The following is a 15,510-nucleotide window of genomic DNA, read 5'->3' on the forward strand; positions in this document are numbered from 1 at the left end:
AAATCAACCAACATTTGAATTTGTAATGTAACATTCTACACTCATACCTGTCCCACCACCCCCTCTCAGGAAGGATATTTCTGATGTGACAAATAGTATGAATAAAAGCCCACAGATGTATAAAGAGAAGGCCCATTTACTAACAGATGGGAGGGGCCACAGTGGACCTAGAGTCAAGAACACTTGAGTTCAAATTCAGCCTTAGACACTTATGTGAGACCCTGAACAAGCCATATAACCCCTGTGTGCTTCAATTTTCTCACCAATAAAATGGGACTTATAATCATACCTACATCCCAGGGATGCTGTGAGGATCAAATTCAATCATTATAAAGTACTTAACACATCCTATTTGGCACATAGTAAACACTATATGAGAGGTAGCTAAAATACTGTTAACATGATTGCTATACCCCAAATCTCTCAAGGACTTTTTTTTAACCTAGGAATCTTTGTTGATAGTGGCCAGTAGAGTACTTAGCTGACTGAATTCCATTATAGTAATGAGAGACAGAGAGACAGAATCAGAGAATTTACTAAGAAATATTACCAAGTGCATAGACTATAGAAGGAAATTTCTGGCTTAGAGGAAACACGGAAACCATGACTCCCTTTTTTAAAAAAATTTATTTATTTATAATTTTTTTCACAGTATATATGAAGAGTAATTTTTTTATAATATTATCCCTTGTATTCATTTTTCCAAATTATCCCTTCCCTCCCTCTACTCCCTCCCCCTGATGACAGGCAATCCCATACATTTTACATGTGTTACAATATATCCTAGATACAATATATGTGTGTAAATGCCATTTTCTTGTTGCACGTTAAGTATTGGATTCTGAAGGTATAAGTAACCTGGGTAGATAGACAGTAGTGCTAACAATTTACATTCACTTCCCAGTGTTCCTTCTCTGGGTGTAGTTGTTTCTGTCCATCATTGATCAACTGGAAGTGAGTTGGATCTTCTTTATGTTGAAGATATCCACTTCCATCAGAATACGTCTTTACATAACATTGAAGTATACAGCGATCTTCTGGTTCTATTCATTTCACTCAGCATCAGTTGATGTAAGTCTCTCCAAGCCTCTCTGTATTCCTCCTGCTGGCCATTTCTTACAGAGCAATAATATTCCATAACCTTCATATACCATAATTTACCCAACATTCTCCAGTTGATGGACATCCATTCATCTTCCAGGAAAACCATGACTCCTAATGATGACAATAGAATCCTTGATAATGATTTGCCAAACAAGAGGCAGACAATTATTCCTGACAAGATAGCAAGGGCTTAGCAATTGATGGTCCTCATCCCGGAGGGTCTTCTTATACGACCATGAGAGAAGAACAAAAAACTGGAGGTAGAGCCAAGAAGACCTGTATCTTCAAGTCCCATCCATTTCTCTTGGTCAAGTCAAATTGTATGCTAATCCACAGGCCTGTATCTCAGCTTCTCTCCCCTAAAGACAGCAGAATGCTATATCTAATCTTCTCTATTCCAAGCTCTTCTAGATCTGAAAGTCAGTGAGAATTCCATCTTTTTCTCCCCCCATCCCTGTTCCAATGAACGAGTCAGTTTTGAATCAAGGGGGTCTTTCCCTATATTGTCTAGGATAGAAAGCTATCCCCTCAATATGGTCAACCTAAAACAAAGAAGACCAATATCTTTCCAGGAAAATATTCTGCCTGAAGCATGACAGAAAGACAAAAATCTTATGCTCTCCCTGTTCCCCTTCCCAACTTTTTCTTAAAGCTATTAGTCACCTAAACACAAGTTTCTTCTGTACTCTATTTTTGTGGGTTGATGGTGAAGGTGGTCGTCACCACAGCCACCACATAATGATAAATCAGGCAAAGTCTTACCAGAAAACATGACTCAGGTGGAGGATAGGTAGAGTAGATGAAACAGCATAGGGAATTAGAAAGAAAGAAAACTTCAGTGCTGATATTAAGGGTCAATCGTATCAGATGTAGGATGAGTTCCTGGATCAATGCCCTGTTCTTGCTTCCTTTATCATCACTCTCACTGTCATAATCACCCAGAGTGCCAAGGTCTGGAAGAACAGATGAAATTTTTTGGAAAAAAAATTCTCTCTTTGGGTGACTATAAGTTAGGGAGCATAGACTTAAGAGAGCTCTCAAATGAGCAATTCACCAGCTCCTCTGACAGGGAAATAGATCTGTGGGAGGCACAGCAGTGATCAGAAATGGCATGTAGACTGGGGCGAGTTTCCAGTGGGATTTAAGATTTAGGGTTCCCTACTGTACAATTCAGCCCGTAGATCTGCAGCAGGGCTTGAGTTATCAGTAAACACGGAGTTCTTAATGATGGAAAAGATCATCATCATAGATATACTCTGGATAGCTTGCATTTTTCACCTAAATCTTGTAAAGTTTCCATTTAGCCTCTATTGAGGCTATGAATGACTTAGGAGATTACCAGAGTGAGGAGTGAGAGAGGATAAATCACTTGGCCAGTGGAAACTGGGGCCAAAATATCCCATTAGTAATCGCTGATGTCTACTTATATTTCTAAACTAACTTTCTTGCCTACTGATATTTGGCGGGATTGATCTGAACCCAAATTCATCATGTACTTGATTCAAATGCTTGTCAGTCCTGAAGAATATTCATCAGCGGGAGTTCTCACTGCTGCCTTTTCTGACTTTTTACTCAGAAGTGCTGCATATGCTTTCCATTTCTAGCCATAAATCTCACTTTTTTTCTTCTATATAATCAGGACATTTAGAGTCTATCTCTTCAATCTCTCATTTAATTCCTCAGCAAAATCCTATTTTATCCTATGTCAAAGTTGTTGCTGAGCAGATTGTCATTGAGAATCACTGGACTGGATCTTGTACGCATTATTTTAAAAGCATCTCCTAAGTTTCCTATGGGTGATGCTGATTATCCCAAGAACAGCTCATTCAGTTTCTCCCACTGGGCACCCAGTTTGGAGCTTTTCTCTAACAGAAAACATGTCCTCTCTGCTTGAAGTTCGACAGCCCCTATGTCCTAAGACCTTCTGATTTCCCAGATCTTGGCGAGCCCAGTTCTGTCTTTTTGACAGCTGTGGGGAAAACCTTCTTTCACCTTCCTTGGGCTGTGAAGTTATTCTGGGAAACCATTTGTTTGCTCTTCAGAGCAGCCCCACCCCCATCTAGAGGCTCTATTTCCTTTGCAGATGGGTTGTTATATTTTTCAAAACTTTAGATTTCTTTCAAATGACCCAATGCTGTCAACAATCATGAGGCCCTTCTCAGGTAATGGCTGTGGAGGAAGCTGGCTCAAGGCCTTGATTTGCTAAACTGTTCACAACTAAACATTCTTTATTATGTGATACAAGGCCTTTAATGCAAGTGATGGGTCACTTTTTTCCATTCTATGCCTTTTAAATCTTCTGCTACCCTTTCCCCTTAAATTTGGGTCTAAAAAAGAGAGATGGGAGTTGCCAGGCTTGGTAGGGAGGTGGGAAAAACACACGAATGTTCCCTTGGAGAGGTGCTCTTCTGGGACTGGCTAAGAGGCTAACCAATAACCTGGACCTGTTGGCAATATTTCTTCTGCAAAGATGTCAAATTTATTTGTTTCCTTGATCAAGATCTTTGGGAAAATGTGAAAAAATTACTCCAAAGACCTAAGGAATATTATGGCTGGTAGGGATTGTAGAAATGATCAAGTCTGTCATTTTAGTGATCAAATGAGCCCCCCCTCCCCAGATGAAGTGACTCACCCAAATTTTTTTCACTTGTAATCTGTTTAGCTCAAAACTGGGTAAGACCTTTTTCCAAATGCTCTCTGCTGTTTTGGCTGGGCACATTAAGGTAGGTCCTTCAATGCTTATTGACTTGACTCTGGTGCATGTCTGAAGGAAGGAACCCAATCCGTCAGTCCGCAGAGAAGGAAAGGAAGCAGCTGAGGAGATCAGGGGAAAAGAAGTCTACAGTATGGGTGAGTGGGATTAGACCTAATCAAAGAACTAGGGGAAGGATGCCATGTTAATAAGGAAGTTGGGACAAATCAAGAGTTTCAAGTATAACAAGGAATCCTATGATGGGAGAAGATGTAATAGGAGGTAGGAGAAACAGCAGTTGGTACAATCAATTCCCAAACATTATAGGATTCCACATTCAGCTTCTCTCCAGAAATGACCAGATTTGGTTTGCTGTGAGTTAGGACTCAAATATCTTGCCTCACATCTTGTACAAACATTATACCATCAACATGAAATGGGAAAATTCATACATCCATGATCCATAACTTCTTCGCTATGGGAACTCCTTTTATATAGGCAAATCACAACCTGTCTGAAACTTAATAAATGAGTATTGGTGAATTATGGGAGGCCCAGAGAAGTTAGATTACTCACCCACAGTCACATGATCACTAAGTGTCAGAGACTGCATTTGAACACAGATCATCTTGACTGCAAAATTGGCACTATATCCACTGTGATAGGATGCATTATTTTGTATCAAATATGATTGCTGATTGCTACCAAATGAGGCTCTCTTGGACCACTTAGAGACAGGTGAGTCATTTTTAACATTCAGCAAAAAGTCAGCCAAATACAGATTTGGAAGTTGTTTTGCTTTCATTTGTTGCACACTTTAGATTGAGACACAATCTTTCCTAATCTTTGGCAAAGACTAAATTTGTGTCAAGGGGCCAAAATGCCACCTGGATGGAAATGTGTAAGTAGATGGATGGTGATCCAAGCAGGTGAGATTGGAGAAGGAGCTGTATAAGTGCTTTACAGAAGTAGATTTCACTTCATTCTAGTGCCAGACTTGTTTCCTGAGGAAGGAAAAGCGGCTCTCACATACCACAATGACTCATGTGAATCAGGATTTATGTATTTGAGGAGCTATGTGAGCGGAAGCGGGAGAAGAGACAGGAAGCCAGGCTGCCATAAGCAGCCCCTCCAAGTAATTAACTACCTATATGGCTGAGAGAGTCTACAAAGAACATTCGAGGCTGCTATAGAACATGAAATGTATTAACACTAATATTGTGAACAGGTGGCTGGCTGGTCGGTCGATAATGAAGCCCGTCATCTTCATGTGATTGGAGCCTTGGCTTTTAATTGAATTTATAAGAACATGGGGGAAATTAACAGAAGGCTTCTGGCAAACCAGAAACATATTTTGGCTCAGAGTCTGAGTTATTCCCTATAAACTGAGATAGAGCTAGGAAGAGTGAAGCTGTAGTCCAGAATCAAGGTAGAATAAAGTAAAAAAAAAAAAAAAATGAAGGCCCTAAGGCAGAGGCATGAGATTTACTGCCCAGCCTTTTAAAATGAAAGAAGAGATGACAAAAGATGCTGTCTTAAGAGTCAATGTGGAAATGGCTAGGAGGAGACAGTCATTCTTAATCTTTGGCTTGAGGGGTTGTGGAGTGACCAATCCTTCTGGGAAATACATTTAATTATCTATAAGTAGAGAGATGAAGATACATATATATATGTATATATATATATATATGTATGTATATGTATATTATCCCTTTCACCTTTTAATTCAGAAATCCCTCTGCTAGGCATATACCCCATGGAGGCCCATGGTAAAGGGGAAAGAAAGGCAACAAGGAACTAGCAACAAAAGTGAGCATCTACTGACTGGGGAAATGGCACAATAAATAGTGGGATATAGATGTGATACAATATTATTTCTCTGTAAGAAATGATCAATAGGAAGAACTCAGAGAGGCATGGAAAGAAGCAAGAGAAAAAAATCGACATGATTATAATGCTGTAAATCCAAAGAACAACATAATGAGACTGAATACTCTAATATGAAGCATCACGGCATAGGAGATGGAACATTGGATTTGAAGTAAGGAGGACCCATGTTTGCATTTTGCTTCAGATATTTATTAGTTGTGTGAGCTTGAGAAAGTCAGTAACCCTCTCTTAAGCTCAGTTTCTTCATCTGTAAAATCGGGGTGTGTATATTGGTGAGGGGGAGAGGGAATAATAGCCCCTACCTCACTGGTAGGTAAGGATCAGATGAGAGAAAATCTGTAAAGTGATTTGCTAATCTAAAATCACTACATAAATGTTACTCTTATAATTAATTACAATATCCAAACATGGCCCTGGAGAAGAGATGAGAAAATGTATCTCACCTTTCATTGGTTGAGGTGAAGGACGATGGGTATAGAATGCTGCATCTGTAGGAAGACATGATCCATGTGTTGGTTTTGTTGAACTTTTTTTTGGGGGGTTTGTTAAATTCCTTTCTTTTCAAAAATCTTTGGTTCAATGGGAGGCTCAGTGGGTAGGAGCTGGGGAATTAAGGGATAGTGAAAATAAATGTGATGGAAGTACAAAAGGGATTCATAAAACCGAAGTCAGCTAAACTGAGGAGAAGGGTGGTGGGGGGTATGGGGGGGGAAGATTGCTGTCTATCCCAGAGGCAACTATTGGCCATAATCAGCTTTGATGGTGACTGTCACAGAGCACCAAGATTATTGAAAAACTGATGGAGTCACCTCTAAGATCTTTTCTTTTGCTTCCTGTGGAAAGTCAAGAACGTCGCAGAGAGTCATTTTTCAACGGCCTTCAAAACACCATGGCCAGAGATGAATCTTCATTGTTAATAGACCTCTGAAGAACCGAGTGAAAACTTTCTGGGTTAATGTAGACCTGTGTCCTCTTGCTTGGGCTGGCTAAGACTTATGTGTTTAAAATTGCTGCTTCCTACAGAAAGAGAAAGGTTCATCTGTTTTCTGCTCCGGGACAGGGTATCCTGGACCGTCTGTCACATTTGTATCAGAGCAACCTCGGAGTATATATGATCCAGCCTGTCACTGCTTTGCATTTGTCCCTGAAATGCTTTGTCATCTTCTTCCATCAGTCAAGAGGGCGATACAAGGCATTGTGGGAGGAGATGAATCATATTCTCCGGGATAGGTGGCACCTAAAGATGAAGGATGCTTTCAGCCCCCTCCAAGAGATAATGGGCCTTGCCAACCCCTCTTTCTTTTTCCTTTGGAAAAAAGGCTTTTTCTTCTTTAAACCCAATCCTTACAGTAAATCATATCAGGCTGAATTTTCAAAAACACAGGCTGGCAATGAAGAGTTATCCAGAGGATAGCATACTGGACTTGGAATCAGGAAGAACTGCTTACAAATCCCATCAAACACCAACTATGTGCTAGAAACTGAGGATGTGGACAAAACCAGAGAGGTTCCTGCCTTTAGGAAGCTTACATTCTACTGGGGACTGTGACATACATCCACATAATCATGGAAGAGAAGGGAAGAGCAAACATGAACCATAAGAAGAATCTGGGAAGGCTTCTCACAGGAGGTGGTGCTTCACCTGAGCCATAAAGGGAACTACGAAGTGTACAAGATGGAGTTGAGAAAGGGGGTGTTTTCTCCAAGCATGGGGTACAATGGCACAGAGGCAGGTGATCGAATACAGGTTGGGGGAACATCAGGAGAGACCCAGTTTGGCTGAAACACAAGACATGAAGGGAAGTAAGATGTACTAAGTATGCAAGTAGGCGCCAGTCAGATTTCCAAGGACTATAAATGACAAGCAGAGGTGATTGCGATTTATCCCACAGACTAATAGGGAGTTGCTGAAAGCTCTTGAGCAAGAGAATGGGATATTATTCCATAGGAAAGGAAAGAAAACAGAAGGGAGGGGAGGACATGGCTGGAATAGACAAGCATTTTCTTAATTTTTGTTCTTCCTCTCTCTTTCTTAACTTGCTTGCCATAATTAATCTTCCACATCATACCACCTAAGTATGGATGTTCTCATGAGACTCCTTCCTCAGTTTATTTCTCTTTTTCTATGTTCCCTCACCGAGTAATCTCATGCACTCTGGTGACTTCAGTGAACATTTCTAAGCCAATGATTGGCAAATCCAGAGCTACTGAGCTCTAGGCTACCATTTCCACCTGCCTTAAACTTAACATGTCCCAAATTGAACTAAATTTTGCTCCTTCCCCCAATCTATGCTGCTTTTGTTCAATCATTTTTCAGTCGTATCCAACTGTCATCCTTTGATCTTGGTCCTGGGCCAGACTGCCTTTTAGGAAGGGCCTTTGCCCTGATCAAATTTCACTCCTGTCTCCTGGCACTGCCTTTAATGCCCTCTGTCTTCTTGCCAAATTAGCCTGCCCACCATTCCCTGGTCCCATCCTGCCCACTTTTTCCTGAACCCTGACCTCTGTACATGCTGTCAGAATCACTGGATCTTGAAGTTGGAAGAGACCATTAAAACCCTTGGATCTTGTTGGGAAAGAATTGCCATGTAATTCCCCCCAATCTTGTACTTGGGAAATTAATCTTTTAGATCAGGATTTATCCCCATGTCAATCTATTTCATGCAAGGTATGGCCTCCCCACCATTTCCACTCAAGGCAAGTGGCACTTCCTCAATGAAATTCACTCCCTTGATGCCGCAACCTGCCCTAGTTAGAAATAAATGACTATATTCTTCTCAACAACTTAGACAACTCTCCTTCAATTTTGGATGCTGCACCTTGGATAGATGGAGGCTCCTGCTTCCCAGACAACACTCCCCCATCCCTAGATTGTAAGCTGGAATGAGGGCCAGTATTAGGGTAGCATCAGAAAGAGCAGAAAGGAAAGGGAAACTGGTTGAATGTGAGGGGAGTTAAGAAAAAGGGACTAAAGGAATGGGAAAGGTGCTGCCATATGCAAATAATCTTCTCCCATGGCAAATTTATAATCAGGATTTTAACAGTTCCTAAAAGCCAAAGGTATCAGGGTTGAAAGGATCCTTAGAGGCTATCAAGTTTAATTTCCACTTTTTACAAATGAGGAACCTCAGGATCAGGGAGGTCAAGTGAGCTCTTATTACTACACAGCGATTTACTGACAGAACCCAAGCCAGAACCCAGACTTCCTGGCTCCTAGTAAAAGACTTTCCCTGATTATTCAGCCTACCTGGGCCTGCCCTTTTCCATTAGCTGCTATGTGATGAGCACATGTCAATTCATTTTCATTTTAGCCAAAGCCAAACATGAATATGACTAAGTTTGCTGGAGGCAAATTATATGATGGAGTCCCAAATCAAATGGAGTAACTCCTGTTTTATCTGCTACTGTGGCTTCCCACTAGCCTGGATAATCAAGAGTTGTCTGTATTTTCAGTGATACATGACAAAACCAATCATAAAGGTAATTAAGTTTTTTTTTTCTCTCTAATAAATCACTTTCTAACCAGCATTAACAATGAATTAATTTACCAAGAACCTGTGATTTTGGTCAGGGTCAGGCTAAGGCAGATTGCAATCTGTCTATAAAGCTGTAACTAAGGTGGAACCAACAGGGTTCTGTACCAGGGCTCTGAATTTAGATGGCACCAATGGCATCTGCAGCTTTTCAGCAGAAACTAAAGTATATAGAGTAGATGGTTAGTAAGAATAATTAGTTACAATAGGAAGCATCCAGATAGCAAGCTCTTCCCAGTCTCCCTTCCTCACCCCAAGTTCTCTGTCCTTTCTGAGTAGTGTCCCCTGTCCGGTTCCTCCCTCTGACTCAGCATTTTGAGAAGTTATTTGTCAAAAATCATATAAATCAATAACTCTGAGTGGAAGGACTCAGCTCTTCCTGACTCAGGTCCACCACTCACTTTTTCATATTATTGATGTTTACCTTAATTCCCAAGAAATGCTTGAAAACCACCGTGGCTCATCTTGTATGGGGAAGGGGGGACGACAAAGTAGCTTCACTCTCCAGTCTGCTCTGCACGCACAATGATCTGCAAGAGAGTTGCCATGGAAAAGTTATAATGTTTTTTTAATTATTATTATTCTTTTACAGCAAAATAACATATTTAGTGCCTGGGTAATTGTGCTAACTTCCTTAGCAATCCCTTCAGCCACATTTCCAAATAAGTCCTAATAATGCCTTCCATTTACTTCCAGTGTCTGTAAACAGGTTGTGGGTGACTTTGCTCATGCTGAAGAGCTTATATGTTGAGACAGATGCTCTGACAACCTAGACTGTTAACAAGCTGATTTGCATCAGCAGCTGCAGCATTCAACTGGGTGAACTAATTGGTAATTCTTTGCAAGAAGAGAAAGAACCCCTCCCCCCCCCCCAAATCTGAATGCTATTCACAGAAAATGGAATGCACTGTGTTTCTAGTGGGTATCATCCAGACACTCTTTGGACTTGGTGGGACTTTATTTTCTAACCGTTTAATCAGTTGTTGAACATGGAAATATGATTCCCAAATGTACCCAAGCAACATGGACATGTGGCAAGATAATAATCATTGACAAAGGGCTGTAGCTTTAGAACAAGAAAAAACCTTTGGTGCCATCTACTCCAGCGGCCTTATTTCACAAAGAAGAAAACCGAGACCCACATTCTCTCTGCCCCTTTTGAGCTGGCTCCATCCAGCACATCCCTGAGCATATCATCCATGAAGCGTGTGCTGAGCTGCCTCAGTTGCTCCCTTCCAGCCTCAAGCTGTAGGACTTGGGCACTTGAGCTTGATGAATCAATTCCATTATTTGTCCCTTGCTCCTGTGGTGGCAGCAAAGGGGCATCACATGGAGAATATTGCCCAGTTGGGCCTCAAAACTAATAACCCCACTTCTAAGCTCTTTGTTTGAGCCATTCTATGGAGGGAATGGGGATCGAGGTTGCCCTTTCTTATCCTGGCAGCTATGAGTACATAGAAACAGGCACATGTCCTGGCTAGTGGAACGTGCTTCTGGACCTTGGGCCTCTCAGTGTGTGTGTGTGTGTGTGTGTGTGTGTGTGTGTGTGTGTGTGTGTGTGAGAGAGAGAGAGAGAGAGAGAGAGAGAGAGAGAGAGAGAGAGGTGTTTATATTTGAGTGTGTGTTTCCTTTTTAGCACGGATGATAACTTCAACTTTGAGATGGACATGTCCAGCTTTGGAAGGAACCTAGTGAATTAAATTGGTCTGGAGATTCCAGGTCAATGAATTGGAGACTGTTTTGCAATTCTGCCCTTCTTGGAAGAGATGACCAAAATCTTCTTCTTGGAAGATCACCAAGCCCTGGTCTAACTTGCTACTCTATAGGGACCTAAAGGAAGCTGTTTGAACACACAGCCACGATGAAGTATGAAATGTCAATCTAGCAGTTCATACATTGTGTCATATCTTAACATTTTAATGATCATTCTCCTGGGACAGCATAACAATATTTGTCATTACTCTTCTTTGAATCTTTGTTAATGCATGCTTTGGAATATTTTCTGTTAAGTATTTCTTCTCTTGTGGGAGAAATAAATAGCTACCTATAACTTTCTATTTCTCCTTCCCTTTTTGGTGAAGCTATAGACCTTAGCTAAACCTAAGTTTGAAGTAATTTTCTTTGGGGCTTTGGTGTTGGAGGTGTAAAGAGAGAAAGTGAGGAGCCAACTTCCCCAGGCCTGATCCTAGTCAGTATGCATGAATCCAGAGCTGAGAGGGTCCCCTTGATATATATATATAGAGAGAGAGAGAGAGAAAAGTGCCCAAGTTCACTTCTATTCTTCCAGGCCTAGCAATTGGTTCTGTGTGCACTGGTACACCCCATTTTACTGATAAGAAAATTGAGGCTTTCAGGGAAGATTAAATGGCTTACTGAGAATCATACAACCAGGAGGATGCGAGATGGGATTTGAACCCTAGGAGTTCCTGGCTCCAAGCCCCAACCATTGTTTGTTTACTCTACCATCTTTCCTATACCTCTATACAGGAAGAAGGAAAGAAGAATGAGGCCCTAAGCAATTTCTGTTTTCCTTGGAAATTTTCCTCCTTGATTTTTTTTAAGATGGCTTCTGCTATTATATGAAGGAAGGTTAACTTGTCCCATTGGTAGAGATAATTACTGTAGACTTTTCTCACCCATGGCCCTGAGTAACTTGGACCCAGCAGGGAGTAACTTTTTCCCACCACAGGACAGAGCAACCATTATTCAAATCAACCTTCTGTCTGGACTAACCCTTCTAGAACTGAAATGAGTCAAGATTATTAGTGATCTGATGCCCTTTCTTACTATTTGAGCCACAGTTGCCCTGGCGAGCTAGCTCTTTTTCCCCCGCTGCTAGCATCACACATCCCCAGACTGAAAGTGAACACTCTCACAAAGAAGGTGGGAAAAAAGTATAGTATTTTTTTTCCATTTTGAAAGAAGCATGAGATTAACTGAACATTTACTCTTAAATTGCTTAATGGTGTTCAAGCCTCAAAAGAGTTGTCTCCTCTCAAAAGCAGCACACAGCCAGGCAGGATAAAGAAGGATTTAAGCCACCACCTTCCTGGGGATGCTTAGGAAACAAAACCTTCAAGGATATCAATGATAACGCAATGTGGCCCAAAGCTAGGGAACAGCCTCCTTTTACGACCCAGTTCTACCACTTGGGACAGAAGACCTGGGGAGTGGCCCAAATCGCTGCATTTGAACTCAAGTCTTCCCAATGCCAATCATCACCTTCGCAGTAGTTAATACAGAGGAGAAGGATTATGCCTTCCATTTGTTGGGGGAGAAATTTATATGTGATTATACCTTCTGAAGTGAATATAATCTGTTAACAGCTAAGTGGAATTGGGGTACAAGGAAAGTCCCTACACTTGGGGATAACATCACCTGTGGGAGCTGGAGCAAGTGACAGAGAGTTCAAGCACTTGTCAACCCCCAGGAAACCCCTGGGGGAAGGATGATTTAGCTGGCCTTCAGACAGTGGAGCCAGTTGGGGCGGAGTGAAGGGTCATCATCACACTTCAAAAAAACCTAGAAAAATTCCTGGGTGACAAAGTTCTGATAGGAAAGTAGATGAGAGCTGGATTTGGACGGGCATATCTAACCTTTAAAGTGGACATCAAAGAGAATAACCATCCCTTCCTTCAGTGTATTTGCTGGGATTTCCAACAAGTGTCACATCATGGTCTGATTAGGCCATTAACATGGCTCTGTGGGGCAGCCACTGTGCTCTTCTGGGGCCTTTTTGGCTAGGTTCCTCTATCTGCTATTCTGCATTGCCATCATTCCATCCCCTGCCTCTTTGCTTTGGCTCAGACTATGTCATCCTCTTGGAGAAAAAGGAGACCCGCCTTGCCCTTTGCCCCTTTAGCCATAGTGGGGAAAGGCTATTCATGGAGGACTTGGGGGATGATAGAATTGAGGGAATCCCCTCGGCCCAGGTAACGAAGGCCCCGGCAGCGTATCAGCTAAACGTCAGAAAGCCTTTCCACTTTTGCCAGGAAAATTTCAATGGATAGAACTCAGGGGCCTAAGCCTGAGCCAATAAAATCTTGAGGACAGTTTCAATACCATTTATAAAAAAGAATTAGTCCATCTAATCCTTGGGGGATAATTAAGGGACCCTGGTAGATATCCTTCATATCATACCTCCATGCCCAAAATAGTCCCTCTTCTTACCTGTCATACCCTTTAAGGCACATGTTCCTTGAGAGTAGGAACTGGTTGCTTTTTGCCTTTGTAAGCCCAGCACCTAGCACAAAGCCTGGCACACAGTAGGGGGTACCTAAGAAATGCCCACTGAACTGAATCGTATATTGTAGGTGTTCAGTAAATGATTTTTGAATAAGTGAGCAAAACAGTGTGGAATACATGTCCTATCTACCAACAGTGGATCAGTAGCCATTGTCTTTCTTTAAGACAGCATGGAATTTTTCCTTAAAAAAGATCATTAGCCTGTGGGGACTGAATCATTTGGTGCAAAGACTGGTAAACAGTGCAGCAGCAGGAGTTAGCCATTCAGAGGCTGGCCAATCTGCCTCCTTTTTATCTTCCTCCCATGGCCTGGCCATTCTTGGAATGCTTGAGTGGCCTATGGAGCTGCCCCAGTGGCCTGCATGATCATCAGAGACCCTGGATCTGTAAGGACTATGTGAAGAATATTCTTTCAGCAACACAGGACAGGACGGAGCTGCCCAAAATAGAAAAGAGCTTGTGATTGAGTGGGGCGCGATATTCGGTGTGACAAAATCTCCAGGAAGCAGCAACTGATTGACCTGAGAACCCAGACCGGATGGCTGAGGACAATGATGATGGGTGACCCTCGTAGAGAATACCCTTTGAAATAAACAGATTAAGGTGCCAGATGCTGAAAACTGGGCTCAGGGCTTTATTTATTCTTGACTTTCCTTTTCTATAGGGACCCACAGAATGACTATATCCTGATAGCACAGCCTTGGAACAGCAGAATGAAAGGAAATTGTGACTCTCTTAGGGCAAGCCCTCCGTTCACCAAGGAGGAAATGTATGGAATCCTAGGACTTGTCAGAGACTAAACAGTCCCACCTTTTTACCTAAACAGAAATCCAGGAAATGAGCATTTACGTGATATCTGCTAGGGGCCAGGCACTCTGCTAAGTACTTTACAAATCATTATTCTCCTTTGATCCACACAACAACTCTGTGAGGTAGTCTTGCTATTCTTGTTTAGTTGCTTTTCATTTGTGTCTGAGTCTTCATGGCCCCTTTTAGGGTTTTAAGGCTAAAATACTGGAGTAGTTTGCCATTACCTTCTCCAGGTCATTTTACAGATGAGGAAACTGAGGCAAACAGGACAAAGTGACTTGCCCAGGATCACACAGGAATTATCTGAGGGCTCACTTGAATTCAGGTCTTCCTGCCTCCTGGCCAACTCTCTATATGCTATAGCATCAGCTATCTTTTTTTTTTTAATGTAGCACATCTAGCTTTGAAAACTTCCAGCAAGAGAACTTGCTGCAACAGCTGGGTGGTGCAGTGGGCAGAACACCAGCCCTGGAGTCAAGAGGACCTGAATTCAAATCCAGCTTGGGAAACTTGACATTTACTAGCTGTGTGACTTTAAACAAGTTGCTTAACCCTAATTGCTTAGCAGAAACACAGAGAGAAGCAATTTTCTCCAGCAGCCCATTTGTTTTAGAATAACTTTCAAGGTTGGGAAGCCTTCATTTTCCTCTGAAATGTTCCCCCACGTTCCCCCATCGCTCTGTTTCTGGCATCTGGAACCCAAACAGAACAGGGCTGAACCACCCCTGGCTCCTTCAACTAATTTATATGTAAGCTGAACTCGAGGCCCTTCACCACCCTGAATGCTTAGCCATGCCTTTCTGAAAATGCAGCATCCACAACTGAACAGTACCATCTGAGAAGCTGAGTTTGAATCTCGGTCCTGGCCCTCCTCATCTTCTGTGACCTTGGCCAGGGGACCTTAACTATTCTGGACTTCAGTTTCCCTCATCTGTAAAATGAGGGAGTTGAACTTTTGAGCCCATGTGATTCAGACTGGGCTACTGTACAACGAAAATATCACTACCTGGTTTCTGGACATCATGCCTCCGTTAGTGTATCCCAAGAATATGTTAAATTAGAGGCCAAGATGATACTAGAATCATGGACCCCAGTCTCACAGGGCTCATAACAGATTGCATTTTTACCTTAACAATAGAAAAAAGAGACGAGAGGAGAAGGCGGTGGGGAAGGACCCCCAAAGAGGCGTTCCAAGCAAGCTACAGGCAATGCTGGCTTTGGGTTTGCTATGAGGCA

At 42.0% G+C, this 15,510-nt stretch overlaps 1 pseudogene; it reads right to left on the minus strand.

The window, feature by feature from the left end:
* The window catches only part of LOC141548680 (tyrosine-protein phosphatase non-receptor type 2 pseudogene), a 108,407-nt pseudogene that overhangs the window by 25,377 nt on the left and 67,520 nt on the right, over positions 1-15,510 (minus strand).

This window comes from Sminthopsis crassicaudata, chromosome X, assembly GCF_048593235.1.
Source record: "Sminthopsis crassicaudata isolate SCR6 chromosome X, ASM4859323v1, whole genome shotgun sequence".
NCBI lineage: Eukaryota > Metazoa > Chordata > Mammalia > Dasyuromorphia > Dasyuridae > Sminthopsis > Sminthopsis crassicaudata.